This window comes from Peromyscus eremicus, chromosome 1 (assembly GCF_949786415.1).
Source record: "Peromyscus eremicus chromosome 1, PerEre_H2_v1, whole genome shotgun sequence".
In the NCBI taxonomy this organism is placed as follows: Eukaryota; Metazoa; Chordata; class Mammalia; order Rodentia; family Cricetidae; genus Peromyscus; species Peromyscus eremicus.
Genome location: NC_081416.1, coordinates 167,603,310 through 167,622,639, shown reverse-complemented (window position 1 = coordinate 167,622,639; position 19,330 = coordinate 167,603,310). Strand labels below are relative to the sequence as shown.

The 19,330-nt window shown below is 42.5% G+C and overlaps 1 pseudogene; it reads left to right on the top strand.

The window, feature by feature from the left end:
• The first annotated feature begins 18,576 nt into the window (after positions 1-18,576).
• LOC131895106 (cysteine-rich protein 2-like) lies at positions 18,577-19,330 on the top strand (annotated as a pseudogene).

Sequence of the window (19,330 nt, the reverse complement as noted above, 5' to 3'; positions counted from 1 at the left end):
CCCAAGAGCCCTCCTGATGAAGACACTACCAGAGTGGTTGGGGGTGAAGATAGTTACAAAAACAAAAATTATGTCCCATCTTTTCAACTACCTAATAAAAATAAAAGTAGAGAATGATAAGCTGTGGCCAGGCCATGTTAGTTAAATGACAATTCCTGAAGCTACAGTAACTTAGTAACTTACTTGCCTAACTTCAAGTCCTCCCTGTCTACCTCAGGAACAGCCATCCACAAGAGGAGCTTGTCAGAACTGGAGAGAGAAAGACAGATCAGCAGGTAAGAGCATGCATGCTGTTCTCACAGAAGACCTGAGATCTCTTCCCAGCACCCACATCAGGGGGTTCACAACTGTAGAGACCCACAGAGGTTTGCTAGTGAGAACTTACTCAGGGTCTGAGAATCTGAGCTTGCTTTACCCAGCAGGGCTGCATAAGGGGATGATTTGACCACGGGTGTGGTTACCAGGTGTTTGGAAGGGTCTACACTTGGCTGTCCCATATGCTTTGCTCTAGCAAGGGGGAGGTCTTTTGCCCCATCCCTTGGCATTGTTATAAAAAGCCCTTTTGAAGAGACAGACGAGACCCTTGGGTTTTGACCCAGGTCCTCCCAAAGCTATCTTGTGTTTCTGTCTTTCTCCTCTCTGCTATCTTTCTATCTAAAAGTTTCTTATTCCTCTCTCCTCCTCATAGGAATCCTTTAAAAGGTGGGAGCCTGCCTCCCACAGATGGCACCAGAACTAGGGACTTGTATGCAAAGGAAGTGAGAGTAGGGAACACTGTGGAAAGCAGTTGGACATGTCCAGTTTTGTATTAAAGTTAAGGCAGTGGTATTTTATTCTTTGGAAGCAAAAACTGTATATAGAAAAATTAGGCTGGAGCAAGCATCTCTCTTTGTCTAGGTTTCTCTATCTATCTATCTATCTATCTATCTATCAAATTAGATTTAAAAAATAGGGTTAGGGCCGGGCAGTGGTGGCACACGGGAGGCTGAGGCAGGGGGATCTCTGTGAGTTCAAGGCCAGCCTGATCTACAGAGCGAGATCCAGGAAAGGCGCAAAGCTACACAGAGAAACCCTGTCTCGAAAAACCAAAAAAAAAAAAAAAAAATAGGGTTAGGTATACAGATCTTGTGTAGGCTTAATAGAAAGGAATTTAGGGAAAGAGTAGAATTTCCCTAGTGCTGGACCTGGCAAACAGAAAACAGCATCCAGGAACAAGCAGCCACTGCAGATTAAGCAGTCTGAGAAAGAAAAGCCAAAATGGGGCAGGGAAACAGTAAGCAGATGTTTGAATATTCACTTGTAGAAAGTTTGAAAACTAGGGGAGTTAAGGTAAAATGGCCACAAGTACAGAGGTTCTTGGAGTTCACAGAGGAATTGTGTCCTTTATTCTCTGACTATGGGACTCTCTGGACACAGCTCCTGGGGGAGAATTGGAGCTGAAATGCAACAATATTATGAGGAACATGGGCCAGAAAGTGTAGCTAGAAGTTTTCTCTGGTCCTGTAGAATCTCTCCCACCATGTCCCACCGCCGCTTGGTCCCAAATAAGCACACAGAGGCTTATATTAATTAAAACTGCTCAGCCATTAGCTCAGGCCTACCACTGACTAGCTCTTACACTTGAACTCAGCCCATTTCTGTTAATCTATATGTTGCCACGTGTTCCGTGGCTTTACCTGTGTGTCCTTGCATCTGCTTCCTGGACGGCGGCTGACATCTCCTGACTCAGCCTTCCTCTTCCCAGAATTCTCCTTGTCTGCTTATCCCACCTATACTTCTGCCTGGCTACTGGCCAATCAGTGTTTTATTAAACCAATGTACAAAAGCATTATCTCACAGCAAGAAAGGATTCCCTTGGAAGCTTTTGGCCTGTGGGCACTAATTTGGGATGGCTTAGATCTAAGTCCTGAGCAGCAGGGGGGAATTTTCCTTGAGGTACAGGCAGAACAAAACCCTCTGCTCCACCGGAACTGCTGCTAGATGAGAACACTTTTACATCATTCAATCAGGGTCAGTTTCCTCTTGGCCATGAAGCCAAGTTTAAGGAACAGAAGTCTTGGGATGAGACAAGGGAGGAACTAAAAGACTTGAAAAACTTAGTAATTTCTCTTTCTCAAAAACTGGAAACTCTTCAGATCTTTCCTTCCTATGGCTCTATTCCTTCTGCATTAGCAGAATTAGACTCACCTGGGAGGTCATCTATCAGAATGGGAAAGTCACTTATAATTGCCCTGGCACAAAAACCTCCCAGTACATGGCAAACCCTCACTGCTAGTGCTGCATCTCCTCTTCAAGCCAGTATAGAGAGGCAGCAAGCAGAGAAGAGGTGCAAGGATTTCAAATGTTCCCAATAATTGAGCAGCAAGATGCCCAGGGAAATATTGTGTGAGTGCATGTTCCTATTCCTTTTAAACAATGTAAGGAGTTAAAAACAGCATATAATCAATATAGTCCAACTGCTCCATTTAACAAGTATTGTTAGAAAGCCTTTCTTTAGAAGCCCTACCTCCCAGGGACTGGAAACATAGCCAGAGCTTGCCTGTCAGGTGGAGATTATTTGTTGTGTAAAGCAAGTTTGTGGAGTAATTCAGACCACAGCTGAAATAAATCAGGTCCAGCAGATTCCCATTACTTTTGATATGCTTGCCAGAGAAGGCCCTTATTGAGAGACAGGTCAACAGTTAAATTTTGATGTGGCAGTGTATGCTCAGGTTAATGCAGCTGCCAAAAAAAGGCCTGGAATAAGCTTCTGTCATCTGGAAGACAGACTGAGGATTTATCAAAGACAAGGCAAGAGCCTGATGAATTGTTTCAGGACTTTGTCTCTAGGCTAATGCAGACAGCAGGCAGGTTAATTGGAGATTCAGAAGCTGGACTTTTGCTTGTTAAACAGCTCACCTATGAAAATGCTAATGCCACCTGTCAAGTCGCTTTAAGACCTTTCAGAAAGAAAAAAATATCTCTGACTATATTCGACTCTGTTCAGATACAGGGCCTTTGTACAATCAGGAGATAGTCATGGTTGCAGCATTACAAGGAAAAATGATCAAAGATATTCTTTACCAACAAAGACATTATGGCTTGAGACAAGGGAGAGCTATCAGACCACCTGGAAGTTGCTTTGGGTATGGCCAGATGGGACACCAGGTCAAAAGGTTGTCCTGAAAGGAGAAAAAGCTTAAGGACAAATAAGGAACCTGGGTTGTGCCTGAGATGCAAAAGAGGGAAGCATTGGGCTAATAGAGGTCTATCAAGGACAGATACCCAGGGAAATCTGTTTTAGGGAAACGGATGGAGGGTCCAGCCCCAGGCCCTGACAAAGTAGATCTTTGGGGGAATTCTGCAGTCTGTCTCATAGCAAAGAAATTTATTTAGGACCTCTACAAAGCAACCCCAGTCAGTGCTGGATTAGATGTCAGCTCTTCCATCTATGCGGTTTTGACTCCTGAAATGGGGATGCAGGCCCTCCCTACTGGTGTTTATGGGCCTTTGCTGGAAAGCACTACTGGGAAGAAGTAGTACCACCATGCAGGGGTCTTTGTTGCTCCTGGAGTAATTGATGCTAATTATGTGGAAGAAATTAAGGTAATGACTCATTCATCAAAGGGAATTTCTAAAATAAAGACAGGCCAGAGACTTGTACAGTTAATTTTACTTCCTCAGATACAAACAAAAATTCCAGTTAAAAGGGATAAGAGAGGAGAAGCTGGATTTGATTTGTCAGATGCCTACTGGTTACAAGCCATAGGTCCACAGCATCCAGAACTCACTTTGGTTACAAACAGAAAAAGTTTCTCAGGTCTTTTAGACACAGGTGTAGATCTGTCTGTTATCACTGCTAGTCAATGGCCTTCCATGTGGCCAAAAAATAGAAACTATTACACAGGTAAAAAAGATTGGTCAAACTCAGTGTCCTGAGCAGAGCAGCAATAAACTCTCCTGGAAAGATGAGGGAGAACGGTCATGAAGGAACTTTTCAGTCATACATTGTCCCTCACTTACCTATAAATTTGTAGGGTTAAGTAAGATGTCATAAGCTGTATGGAAGTATATTTATATAGCCCCAATATAGTTGTCATTAAACAAAGGTTCCTGACCAGGAGTTAGTATAAAAAAAAAAAAAGTAATGGTCAAATGTCATCTTTCCTCCCTGAAGAAAGAGCTAATGGGGATGAATTAGAGTATTTTTAGGAAGAGTAATTTACCAGCTATGCAGATCCTATAACTTCGAAATTTGACCATCCTGTGTGGATAGATCAATGGGTCCTACCAGAAGAAAAAATACAAGCCATCCAGCAGTTAGTACAGGAAGAGTTGGATGGTGGATGTATCTTTGGAATTCTCCTATTTTCCTGATCAAAAAGTAGTCAGGGAAATGAAGATTATTACAGGATTTGAGGAAAATTAATGAAACCATACAACCAATGGGAGCTTTGCAGCCTAGATTGCCTACCCCTACAGCCATATCAGAAGATACTTATAAAATTATGTTGGATTTAAAGGATTGTTTTAATACCATCCCTTTGTCTCCCCAAGATTGTCAAAGATTTGCACTTAGCATTCCCTCAGTTGACTTTAAAGAACCCATGAAAAGATTTCACTGGAAGGTTTTGCCCCAGGGAATGGTCAATAGCCCAACATTGTGTCAAAAATCTGTGGCTCAAGCGATCCAAAAAGTTAGAGAGCAATTTCAGCAAGTTTATATTATTCATTGTATGGATAATATTTTGCTTGCATATAAAGATGAAGAAATTTTGCTTCACACCTTTGGACAGCTTCAGCACTGTCTTACTCATGCAGGGTTAATTATCACTTCAGAGAAAGTGCAAAGACAGCCATCTTTTCAGTATCTAGCATATGTATTATACCCTAAGGAAGTAAAACCTCAAAAATTGGAAATAAGAAAAGCTTTAAATGATTTTCAAAAGTCATTAGGAAACAGTCAATGGTTTAAACCTTATTTAAAATTATCTACCAGTGATTTGGAACCTTTAAGTGATATTAAAAGGAGATGGTGATCCTAATTTGCCTAGACAGCTATCTGAAAAGAGTAGACAGGTTATTTTGCAAGTTGAGAATGCTTTTCAATAGCAACAAGTACATTATACTATTTGTGATCTACCTTGGCACACATATATCTTGCCCACTAGACATATTCCTACAGCAGTATTATGGCAAAACAATCATCTTTTATGGTTACATCTTCCTATTTCACCAGCTAAGGCATTAAATCCATATTATGAAATTGTAGTTGTTTGGTATAGAACAGCAGAATTGAATCTAGACATTATTTTGGTAAAGAACCAAGTGTGATCAGTGTAAGAAAATTGGTTGCAACTCTGTGGGTTTGGTCCCCAGTTTCGGCACCAACAATGTAAGTAAATTGGTTGCAACAATTCTGGGTTTGGTCCCAGATTTTGGCACCAAAACATGAGTTTTGCAACTCTGGGGAAAGGTGTCCTGACTACCTGGGGAGTTAGGCAACACCTTGAGCTGCTTAGGACAGCTGCAAGGAGACAGTTCAGCCCTGGAGGGTGAGGTATCCCGGACACCTCAAGCTGCTCAGAACAACAGCTCTGCCCTGAAGGTGTCCTGAACAACTGGAGCTGTTTAACATAGCTCTGACAGCTAGAACTGCAAAGAAGCAGTCCAACCCTGGAAGGGAAATTTTTCTGACTTCTTGGGAAAGTCAGGCCTGGAACTGCTTCAGCAGGGAAGGGTATCCTGACTGGGAAAGTCAAGGTATACCTGGTATGATGGGGGATGGTCTCCCCGCAGGATATAGCAGTCCTGCTCCTCTCCTGGCGAGCTGCTACAGCTGAGCTTTGCACAGGCCCCACTTAAGGGGGCTTCCTAGCAGAGCTCTGCTTCTCTGGCCTAAGATGTTGCTTCTTTTGCTTCACTCTGTGAAAGGGCAAACCCCTGCAGAAATGTAGCAATCTCCTCAGGCTCCGGATGAAAGTGTTACTTTTCAGCTCTCTCTTGCTCTGTCCACTGAGGGACATCTCAGCAAAGATCTTCTGTTCAGCTCCTCCTTGCTCTGCTCTTTCAGCTCTCCCTTGTTTTGTCCCCTGAGGGACATCTCAGCAAGGATCTTCTCTACGCCAGTGAATGAAGATCTTCACACCCAAAACTCTTTTGAGAAAGAGATTTATTTGGGAAGGAAGAGTCCAGGAGAGTAGCTGCCTCTACCAGGGTGGAGAGAACAATCTTTTTTCCTAACTGACCAGGCAGGGTGGTTTACACAAGAAGTCTTGGGGGTGGAGTCAACCAGTGGTTGACTTGGGGCTCAGGGTTCTACTGTCCTGCTCTGTGATTGGTTGGTTTCACAAGTCAGTTGGCCAGGGGCAGAGATGGCTCTGATCTGACTGAGCCAAACTGTGTTTCTTTCTGCCCAGATCTGAACCATCTTTCCCTAGTTCTGGGCTCCAGGGTCAGGGTGGGTTTCTTTAGCCCAGCCCCTTTTCCCTACAATCAGTGTTTCTTTTACAAAACAGAAAATTGATTGGCTTTTTCAAAATAATGATTCTTGGGCAATTGCCTTTTCTCAGTTTCTAGGTCAAATTGATAATCAGTTTCCAGCTGATCAATTGTTACAATTTGCTCAAATGTATTCATTTATATTTCCTAAGATTGTGATGAAAGATCCCATAAGAGATGCTATGCTAGTTTTTACTGATGGTTCTTCCAATGGGAGGGCTGCTTATGTTATCAATGGAAAAAGCTACACAGTACAAACAACCCCAGTTTCCACACAGATAGTGGAATTACAGGTGGTAAATATGGTTTTTCAGTTTCTTGTAGACAGTTCATTTAATTTATATACAGAGAGTCAATACATTTATAGAGCTCTTCAAGTTAGAAACTGTTCCATGTATTAGGACTAGTAACAGTCAAGTTAGAATGCTGTTTCAACAAATTCAAGATGCTATTCACTAGAGAAAGCTACCATGCTTTGTGGGCCACGTTAGAGCTCATTCCATTCTTCCTGGTCCTTTAGTTGATGGTAGTGCAACAGCTGGCAAATTAACATGGATGACTGCTTTATCCCAAGTTGAATTAGCTCAACAGTCACATGCTTTTTATGATCAAAATAGCAAAAGTCTAAGAAAGCAATTCAATCTTACCAAGGATGTTGCTCAACAGATAGTTAAACAACGTGGGGTATGTCCAAAGTATTTTCCTATACTTCACTTGGTGTAAACCCTGGAGGTCTTCTTCCTAATCATTCATGGCAAATGGATGTCACTCATTTGGCAAGTTAAAATATGTACATGTAACCATCGACACTTAGTCAGGATTTTTAATGGCTAGTGTGTAATATGTAGAAGCTACAAAATATGTAATTGCTATTTGCCTGAAATGTTTTTCCTATATGGGGATACCAAAAATTATCAAAACTGATAATGGTTCTGGATAATAGTAGTAAAGCATTTCAGCAATTTTGTTCCCAATGGCAAACTGAGCATAAAACAGGCATTCCTTAATAATCCTCAAGGATAAGGCATAGTAGAAAGAGCCTATGTCAATCTCAAGATGTAGCTTCAAAAAATTAAGAGGGGGAACTGTACCCTCAGTCACCACATAATGCACTGAATCATACTCTTTTTCTTCTGAATTTCTTGAATGTGGATGTTCATGAGCAATCTGCCACAGATAGATTTTAACATGATGGCTCCCAAGTGACTTTTGCTCAGGTGAAATGGAAAGATCCTTGCTCGGGATTATGGAAGGGTCCTGACCCTGTCTTAATATGGGGTTAAGGACATGTTTGTATATTTTCACAAGATCAAATGAAAGTTCAATGGCTGCCTGAGCACTTGGTCTGTGCATGCAACAGAGAAATGTCAGCCCTGATGACACCATGGCTACTGACATTCCCCCAGAAGATTTGGAGTGAGAGCAGCTGAACTGGTATTCCTGACATTGATGTTCCATCATGCAGTCTGAGGAAAGAAGGAGACTAAGGAGGCCCCCTCAGACTGCTGAGGACAAGTTTGGAACAAAGGTTTTGTTGCTATTTGTTATTCAAGGACTGAGACTGTAAAAGCTGGAATGAGCCTGGAGCCACACCTCTTCTGGTTACTAGCAGCAAACCAATGCATGGCTCCTTTAAGAGACAGGTTCCCAATTCCTACTAGCTGAGCAGAAAGGCAGGTCAGTTACCTTGACAACCACCTTCACCCTGAGGCAAGGTTCCTCGGGAAAGACTGTCATAAAATGCTGCTGTAACTGAGGGTGAAGTTTCAGCAATGCCTGTCTAAACTGAGTTGAATTGTTGCATTCAGGGGAGCTAGAACAAATTTGGGTAAAGGGATCACCACTCCCCTGGCTGGCAACTGGCTACTGCTGGGCACACTACCACCATGGCGGTGTGCTGCAACTGGCTCTAGGATGGCTGGGAGGGCCTGGCAGGGAAGGTGGCTTGGAGGCATGGCATTGCCCTAAGTATTACAGCCCACTAGCAACAGCACTCACCAAATCCCATGGTTGATGGAGCCAGATACAAAGACTCCAGAGCAGCTGACAAATTAGGCTCTGATTAAAAACTTTCAGGGGAACTTAAAAACTGGTAACAAAAGTGACTTTGGACTTCAAACTTCAGAAATGAAACCGTTTTGAATTCACCTACAATTTTAACTATGGTGACTCACAATTCATGTACCCTCTGCCTTGTTGGAAGAAAATGTAAATAGTTATGTTAAGAGATCTCTTTTAGATGTTTGCTAAGTTTGTAAAGTGTAAATAGTCCTATAGAGAGTTTGCTCTTGAATGTAAGTTTGTAAGAATTGTAAATATATATAGTAATATTCATACTAGAATTATGTTAACCTATTGATATTAATGAACCATGGTTTGGTGAAGCTAATGAAGTCTTTAAATTTGATGCAGTTGCATCAGGAGTTTATTCATTTATTTGATGTGTTTGCATCAAGAGTTTAGTGATTTAAAAAAGAGTTTGGCACAGCTAAGGCTATTAAAGACATCTTAGACCCATTCAAAAAGGACATTCCATCTTGATCATCCTCTACTCCTTTACAGGGGGTGTGGCAGCCCTAGGGATTTCTGTGGCTGTTCCAACTACTTGCAAGCTCTTAGTAGGGACCTGAGTCAGAGCTGAGTTAAGCTCTGTACTTTCCCCTGCCAGAGGCTAGTAGTCAGGGATGAGTAAAGTTCTTCTTGCTAGCTGCCATCATAAGACAGAGTACACTTGATGGAAAGTGCATTCCATGACAGGTAAAGTTGACTAGGGATGGAGGATTACCTAAGGCAGGAACAGTCTATCTGAGGGGTAACCCAGCTCTGTGTTCCTGGGTCATGGTCACTCATAGTTTTTACTCCAGAATAAACCATCTCTTATTCCCTTTGAGGCAAGAGCTGTGGCTTTTGTGATGACACTGGAGGCATAGCTCAGCTCCCAAGTACAAAGCCCTGGCTTTGGCCCACAACATCACATAAAACTGGGTATGGAGGCACACACCTGTAACCTTAACACTGGGGAGGTTAGAAGCAGGACAGTCAGGAATTCAAAATCATCCTCAGCTACAGCGTGAGTTCAAAACCAGCCTGGTCTACTACATACCACTCTATCTCAAATGATAAATGTTGTCCCTATTTATTTAAGTCTTTATTTGTGTCTCTTAAACCATACTGCAGTTTTCCTTAGACAGATAAACATTGTTCATTAAAATCTGGGAAAGTGCCTGGTGGTGGTGGTGGTGGTGGTGGTGGTGGTGGTGCACACCTTTAATCTCAGCACTCAGGAAGCAGAGGCAGGAGGATCTCTGTGGTGATATATTATGTACCCTAATAAACTTGCCTGAAGATCAGAGGACAGAGCCAGCCACTAGATTAGACATAGAGGTCAGACATTGGTGGCACATACTTTTAATCCTATCACTCAGGAGGCAGAGATCCATCTGGATCTCTGTGAGTTCAAGGCCACACCAGGCTACATGAGATGGATCCAGCATAGGAGAGAAACAGAGCCAGGCAGTGGTGGCACACACCTTTAATCCCAGCACTTGAGATGTCATGCCTTTGCTTGGGAAGCACACACGCCTTTAATCCCAGGAAGTAATATGGAAGGGCAGAGAAAGGTATATAAGGCATGAGAAGACAGGAACTAAAGGCAGTTCAACTGAGACCCTTTCTGGTGAGGACTCAGAGGATTTTGTAGAGGTAAGAACTAGTGGAAGACAAGGTCTCAGTTGGCCCAAGTGTACTTCCATCTGGCTATGTAGTCAAAGATGAATGACCCTGAACTCGAATACTCCTGCCTCTACCTCCCAGGCACTGAGATTATAAGCATGTGTTGGGCTTAAGACTGACCTGTAGCTCCTGGGTGCAAGCAATTCTCCTGCATCAGCTCCTACATTCGCTGAGACAGCACATTACTGTATATTCAGTTTCAAGGGCAGGAGTTTTTAAGAATGCATATGCTTCTCTTTGTAAATAATGTTTCTGGTAAGTTTTACATAAATTAACTTTTGATAAATTAAGCCTATCCAAAAGCTGACTAAGGATTTGTGATAGATCACTTTGTAAACCAAAGGTCTTTCCAGTATCATTAGTAGACCATGTCAACTCTGATTTTCTACATAGCCAGATGGAAGTGCACTTGGGCCAACTGAGACCTTGTCTCCAAAAAGCAACCCCCCAAAAAAAAATAAACCCCACAACAAAACAAATACATGGGAGCCTGGGCGGTGTTGCAAAATCTGTCTCAAAAACAAACAACAAAATCATAAGAGCCCACAGGCTCATTTGCTCCTTTATGTCATTGGCATCAAGAAGAGTAAAAGGATAAGTAATATGGGTGCTCAGGTAATGAGCACTTAAAACTTTACATGAAGTTGCAGTTCATTAGAGGACCCCCCATACATAGCATGCATAAGTTCTGGGTCTGGTCTCCAAAGCCAAAATAAAACAAACCCACTCAATAATAAACCCCACTGACAGAGATAGGAAATCTAAGGAGATCAGTAGAGTTTACTGTTCAGTCATTTATTTTTCTCATGTTTTTACTACAATACAAATATGACAAACGATAAAAAAAAAAAGAACTAGTGGAAGGCTGCTCTGCTTCTCTGATCTTTCAGCTTTCACCCTGATAGCTGGCTCTGGGGTTTTATTATTATTATTATTATTATTATTATTATTATTATTATTATTATTATTAAAAGACCATCTAAGATTTGAACAACAGATCTCTGTGAGTTTGAGGCCAGCCAGATCTACAAAGTGAGTTCTAGGACAGCCAGGATTACAGAGAAACTCTCTCGAAAAAAAACAAAAAAAAAAAAAAAAAATCTTGGAAAGTAACAAGAGGTCTAAGTGGGTAAAGACAGTAGATGTGCAGGCGTAGTGACCTGACTTCAGTCCCTCCACCCCACATGGTGAAAGGAGAGAACCAACTACCAAGAGTTGTCTTTTGACCTTCCCATAAGCAACACATAAATAATAATAATAATAATAATAATAATAAATAACCTACAACAATAACTTTTAAGCCATTGAATTGAGTATGATGGTACATGCTTGCATTCCCAGTACTCAAAAGGCAGAGGCAGGAGAATTGCTACTAGTCTGAGAAGAGGCCACTTGTTCTATATGGTGAATTCCAAGTCTGCCAAAGCTACACAGTGACACCCAAATACATTAAAAAGAAAAACCACTGAACAACATATTTTTTTAAAAACATAAAGACATTATTGTTTTTCATTAAATTCAGTAGCTGCCCCTTAAGCACCTGCTGTCCTAATTGGCAGTTGCAACTCCACAGCTACCAGTAGCAGTTCAGCTGGAATGACCATAGCCAGGCAGGGATTCTGGTCCCTCAAGCACCAGCTCTATCACAGCCACTAAAGGGAACTTTATCTAGATATCTCTTCTTCTAAAGAACTCAGTATTCAAAGGCTGAGGTGAAATTCTTCTCGCTCAGGGAGGCTGAATAGCAAGTAGCTAACCTCCTCTCCTAGCTCAAAAACCAAATTCCTCCCAAAAAAACAAAATTCCTTCTGCTCCACCCCCACTTAAGAACCCTAGCTACACTTCCTATCAGCTAGTTGCTGACTCACCCTCCTGACTGCAGGTTAATTTTATTTAATCAAACAAATGTAACATGTCTTTGCATCATTAAACAAATATTTCACAGCATGAACAAATGAAACACACCTTAATATTCCACAACAGAACATCCAAAGCCATCTTGACAAAAATCAAAACTGGGGACCCACATTTCCTCACTTAAACACTTAATGTACTTACTATGGTGCTAGGAATAAAGGCATGTGCCACCACTGCCCAGAAAAATAAATATTTTTTTAATCTAAAAAAATATATATTCGCCGGGCGGTGGTGGCACACGCCTTTAATCCCAGCACTCGGGAGGCAGAGCCAGGCGGATCTCTGTGAGTTCGAGGCCAGCCTGGTATCCAAAGCGAGTTCCAGGAAAGGCACAAAGCTACACAGAGAAACCCTGTCTCAAAAAACCAAAAAAATTATATATTTTATATATATATATATATTCACATATGGACCAAAGGAACGCAACTGAGAATCAAGAAGTGAATAAAATTCTGGTCGTATGACCTTTGACAAGTGTACAGAGATAAGTTCATGGGTGTAGCTAGAGTTTTCTTGCCTGGCCCACGGTCAGGACAAATCTCTCTCACCTGCCAGTCCCACAGCCTCAGACCCAACCAAGTAAACACAGAGACTTATATTGGTTACAAACTGTATGGCCGTGGCAGGCTTCTTGCTAACTGTTCTTACAGCTTAAATTAATCCATTTCTATTAATCTATACCTTGCCACATGGTTCGTGGCTTACCGGCATCTTCACATGCTGTTTGTCATCGTGGCGGCTGGCAGTGTCTCTCTGACTCAGCCTTCCACTTCCCAGCTTTATTCTCCTCCTTGTCCCGCCTACACTTCCTGCCTAGCCAATGGCCAATCAGTGTTTTATTTATTGACTAATTAGCAACACATTTGCCATACAGAACATCCCACAGCACATGGGGGAAGAACAGTCTTTTCCACACTAATTCTGAGCAGCTGAATAATGCAGTTTCTGGAAACTGCTCTCTCTATTAAACAATGCAAAGCAGACCAGTGAGTTGAATAGAAGCATTAACACCCACACATCCTGCAAGGAGCAATGGTGACAGCCAAAGGAAAGGCATGAGGATGAAAGTAATTTACAAGATCAGAACAGATATAGGAAAGATTAAGGAAAACACGCTGCGGGGGCACACAGCTCCAGCTCACCAATTCTCAGTGGCATCTGTGTAGGTCCTAGCTGGATATATAAGCAGGCAGCCCACTGCCTTTGGAAAGAAAGTAACTTGCACAACTGTCTTTTTAGACTGGCATTTGGATTGAGGAACCCTGGGTTGTTGGTAATTAAGCTCTAGACATTTATGTAAGATGTTTGGTGGGTTTTTTGTTTGTTTTGTTTTTTAAGATTTATTTATTCATTGTGTATACAGTGTTCTGCCTGCATGTATCCCTGCATGCCAGAAGAGGGCACCAGATCTCATTATAGATGGTTGTAAGCCACCATGGGTTGCTGGGAATTGAACTCAGGACCTCTGGAAAAGCAGCTAGTGCTCTTAACCTCTGAGCCATCTCTCCAGCCCTGTGTAAGATGTTTGAATCACAAATCACAAAGATTCAGCTCTAAGAAATCAGGGGCTAATTACTAACGTGGACATTTCTGCCTTTATTATTGGCCTTTTTGTCTCTACATCCATTTTTAAGTCCTCTTATAATAAAACACAGAGCTAAACCTTCTGGGCATATATTTGTCAAACATTCTTAGTAAATGACACAGAAGCATGAACAAAACCAGGGTGATACAGAGAAACCCTGTCTCGATTAAAAAAAAAAAAAGAAAAAGAAAAAGAAAAAAGAAAAAGAAATGATTCATATTTTTAAATTATTTAAAATATTGCTAGGTGGTGGTACACACCTTTTTTTTTTTGTTTGTTTGTTTGTTGAGACAGGGTTTCTCTGTGTAGCTTTGCGCCTTTCCTGGTACACACCTTTAATCCCAGCACTCAGAAGGCAGAAGCAGGTGGATTTCTGTGAGTTCAAGACCAGCCTGGTCTACAGAGTTCCAGGACAGCCAGGTCTAAACAGAGAAACCCTGTCTCAAAAAACAAGACAAAGATTTAAATCTTTTATAATAATGGGTATTTTTATAACAGTAAAAAAAAAAACTATCAGTAAATTAAATATCTGAAAGAAGTTTCATGTCCATAGTATACAAAGAACTATGTAACTCTGGGCTGGAGAGATGATTCTGTGGCTAAGAGCATTGTTGGCTGTTCCTCCAGATGACCTACATTCCATTTCCAGCACCCACATGGCAGCTCACAATCACATGCAGTGGCCTGCATCTGGAATTTCCAAATTCCTAAGGCAAGATATGAGGAGACAAGAAAATCATTCAAGAGGGCTGGAGAGATGGCTCAGGAGTTAAGAGCACTGGCTGTTCTCCCAGAGGTCCTGAGTTCAATTCCCAATAACCACATGGTGGCTCATAACTATCTACAACAGAATCTGATGCCCTCTTCTGGCATGTAGGTATACATGCAGAGCACTCATATGTAAAATATAAATAAATATTTTTTTAAAAATCATTCAAAAGTACATGGGACCAGCTAGCCTGAAGTACACAGTATAGCAGCAGAAAAAAAAAAAAAAAAAAAAAAAAGAGAGACCTTGCCTCAACAATGTGGAAGGAGAGAACAGACTCTCCAAAGTTGTCCTGGGACCTACACATACACACACACACACACACAAGCTGTGGCACACACACAAATAATGAATGAATGAATAATAATAAATAAATGTTTTTTTGTTTGTTTGGGTTTTTTTTGTTTTTTTGTTTTGTTTTGTTTTTAATTTTTCCAGAGCTGAGGACCGAACCCAGGGCCTCGTGCTTGCTAGGCAAGCGCTCTACCACTGAGCTAAATCCCCAACCCCAATAAACGTTTAAGAGCTAAAGTTCTCAATAAACCTGAAGGCACACTGCTTAGTGAAATAAGCCAGACACAGAATGGAGTTCATTACATAACTCCACATAATGACATATCCAGACTATACAAGTTCAAAGCTGGAAAACAGAATCCAGGTGTGCAGGGGCCATAAGTCTTACTGTTTCCTGGACACAAGGAGCTTGCTTTGACTGCAGTAAATTCTAGAAATAGTAGTAACAGAGTCTCTCTCTAGAAGGCACTTTGTCTCTCCTGATGCTCTCATTCCTGAAGGATGAGTCAGTCCTCCTGACATCCTCCATAACTCTTGTCTTGGCCTCTAGGCCATTGTGGGAGGCAGGCTCCCACCTTTTAAAGGGTTCCTATGAGGAGGAGAGAGGAATAAGAAACTTTTGGATAGAAAGATAGCAGAGAGGAAAAAGACAGAAACACGGGATAGCTTCGGGAGGATCTGGATCAAAACCCACCGTCCCCATCTGCCTCTTCAAAGGGGCTTTTTATAACAATGCCAAGGGGTGGGGCAAAAGACCTCCCCCCTCCTTGCTAGGTCAAAGAACAATGCACAGCCAAGTATAGACCCTTCCAAACACCTGGCAACCGTGCCCATGGTCAAGCCATCCCCTTATGCAGCCCTGCTGGGTAAAGCAAGCTCAGATTCTCAGACCCTGAGTAAGTTCTCACTAGAAAACCACTGTGGGTCTCTACAGGCCATAGACTCTCAGACAGCCCTGCCTCCCTGGTAAGTCATTCTCCTCCCCTCACAAAGGCTTGGATCAGGGTGTTGTCACCCCCATCACAACCAGACCCACCCCCTCCTAATACCAAGAGATGTTTATCCCACCTACCCCCCTAGCATTAGGCTGCTCTTCGAAGGGCAATACATTACCCTCTCCCTGTCCTGGGGTTCCCCATCCATCTGAGAGGACTGCCAGAATCTAACAGATACAGAATGGATGGGGCATTATCCAGGGGTCCAGGATTAATGAGAGTGTGGGCTGTGCAAACCAGGGTAGGGACAAGGGTGTCATCCTGACATGAAAGCTGGTGCTCAGAAAGCTGCTCACTCTGAGAGGAAATGGTGAAAATAGACACAGGGAAGTGAGGTCTAACCTGTCAAAGACCAGAATCTAGGCTCAAGCTACTACCTGTTCAGTGAGGTTTAACAAACCTTGTTGACCCTCCTTTCCTGTCTCCTACAATCTGCTCTCCACACTCTACAGGCCCCTGTCACTAGCACAGAGCAGCTGTTCTATGAGGTGAGTGGGAGGAATGAAGGTTCTGGTCTCACAGGCCCAAGGGAGACTCAAGTCTTACACCACACTGGTATGAGCTTTGAGAGTCAAGAAACAGTGGAGAGCCAGGTGTGGTGGCACACGCCTTTAATCACAGAGGCAGGTGGATCTCTGTGAGTTTGAGGCCAGCCTCGTCTACAGAATGAGTTCTAGGACAGCAGGGATACAAAGAGAAACCTAGTCTCAAAAAGTTAAGAAAGAAAAAGAGAGAGAAGAGAAAGAGAGGGGGGAGGGAGAGAAGAAAGAAAGAGAAAAAGGGCAGAAGAGGGCGAGAGGGAGGAAGAAAGAGCAGGAGAAAGCCACTGGGTGGGAGTGGTATAATCAGGGATGGAGAGGACTGGGAACAGGGTTCCTGAACACAACCAGGACAAGCAGAGAGCAGCAGAAGCCTGGGAGCTGCTGGATGCTGTTCTGAGCAGGACACAGACTTAGAGGCCTCTTTGCTTTTTTATGGAAATTACTAAGACCATCAGGTTGGATCAACCACACAGCTGATGTGGCTTTCTAGTGTCCTCTAGAAACAGCTGCATGTGGGACAAAGGAAAGCACAATTAACATGCAGACACTAGTGGTGGGACACAGATGGAGCCTGAGTGTGTTCGGTGCCAGCCCCACAGCAGTGGGCACTTTATCAACATGATGCCTGGTGCTTAACCTTGAAACCACATCCTTCATTCAGCTTGGAGCACCCCCTCAGCCCAGCAGTCTATTCCCTGAATTCCAGCTGAACCCCTCAGGAAGTTGAACCAAACTTATGATTGGGTAAATAAAAGATCACACATCAATGCAGTGAATTGTTATTTACCATTAAAAGCAAATAAAAAGTGTGGCAGCACATACCTGTAATCTCAGTGCTCAGGAAGCTGCAGCAAGAGAATGTCTGTGAGTCTCAGGCCAGCCTGAGATACATAGCAAGTACTAGACCAGCCAGGTTTATATAGTAAGACCTTGTCTCATTTAAAAAAAAAAAAAAAAGGAAATGCTGACATGGGGATGTTGTGGAATAATCTTTTTGTACACTGTGAAGATATGTCACTCTGATTGGTTAATAAAAAGCTGAATGTCCAATAGCTAGGCAGGATTTCTAGGCACAGAGGATGTTGGGAAGAAGAGTGGAGACACTAGGAGATGTGAAGGAAGCAGCCAAGCCACATAAAAGAACGTATATTAAAAGATATGGGTTAATTTATGTTAGAAGAGCTAGTTAGAAACAAGCCTAAATTATCAGCTAAGCTTTCATAATTAATTATAATTAATAAATAATTGATTAACAATTAATAATTAGCCAATAGTCCAGACGAAAATCCACCTACACAGGGAGATGGCTCAGTGGGTAGCATGAGGACCTAGGCTCAAATCTCTAACATCTATATAAAACACAGGCAGGGACCTGTACACCTGCTTAGAATGGGAGATTGGAGACAGTGGGTCCCAAGAGCTAGCTGGTGAGCTGGCTACATTTAGTGAGACACTGTCTCAAGGGACTAAGCCTGAGAATGATAGGATATCCCACATCATTTTTTGGCCTCTGTGTGCAGGCACATAGGCACACAGACCCATATACCTCCAAGTATATAACACCACACACACACACACACACACACACACACACACACACACACACACACTATAAACACTCTCAAAATGGAAATGAAGTATTGATACTTGCTGCAACATCATACATTATCCTACACAAAAGAATCCAGTCAAGGGGCTGGAGAGATGGCTCAGAGGTTAAGAGCACTGGCTGTTCTTCCAGAGGTCCTGAGTTCAATTCCCAGCACCCACATAGTGGCTCACAACCATCTGTAATGAGATCTGGCACCCTCTTCTGGCCTGCAGGGATACATGCAAATAGAACACTGTATACATATTAAATAAATGAATTTAAAAAAAAAAAAGAATCCAGTCAAACAAAAAAAATCCTATAGTATGATTTAATTATATATGATTCAGTATCTTCACCATAGGGAAATATGCAGACACAAAAAATAGACTAATGTTTCCTAGAGCTGTGGAGATTTAGAAACTTTAGAGACTAGCTACTAATAGAAGCAGAGTTTCTTTTAGGATTGATTAAACTTTTAATTTTATTTTGGTGATGATAGTACACTTCTGTAGATATACTAATAACTAATCAGACATTTGAAATAGGTGACTTTTATGATCTATGAGATATAGCCAAATAATGCTGCTAAGTTAAATATATATAAAAGAAAATGTTCATGAGCTCAGAGTCCAGTACAGGTAGAGGGGGCTAGCTGACTGGGCCCACTGACCATGGCCTCCAAGTGTCTCAAGTGTGTCAGACTGTGTACTTGGACAAGAAGGTGAGCTCCCTGGGCAAGAACTGGCACAAGTTCTGTCTCTATTGTAAGCACTGCAATAAGACACTGATGCACTGAGGGCCACACTGAATATGATGGGGAGCCCTTCTGCCACAAGCCCTGCATATGCCACACTATTTGGACTCAAAGGCATGAATATCAGGGGTGCCAGTTCCCATAGCTATGAAAACCCCCTGACTGAGGACCTTCAGGTCATCCCAGTGATCCAAACAAAGGATTAGAAGGCCAGAGATTCACACACACACACACACACACACACACAGTCCCAGCAAAGTCTCTAGTGTCACCATGTTCACTGGGGAGGCCAACATGTGTCCTTGATATAACAAAATCGTGTGCTTTACCATTTTGCCAAGAAGGTGACCTGGGCAAGGACTGGCACCAGCCCTGCCTGTGCTGTGAGTACTGCTCCAAGACACTGACCCCAGGTGGATACTGTGAGTGTGATGGCCAGCTCTATGTCACAAGCTTGCTATAGAATACTCTTTGGACTTGAGGGAGTGAATACTGCTGCTGTGGGCAACTACATCTATGACAAGAACCCTAAAGGTACAATTCAGCCTGAGGATCTGAAGATGCTGTCACAAGATCCTCTAGTTGGCTCTAAGGACTGCTACCACACACTCCTGCCTCAGTGTGTCTCGCCTACAAGCCCAGGGCTTCTCATTTTGGAGAGCTTCCTTTAG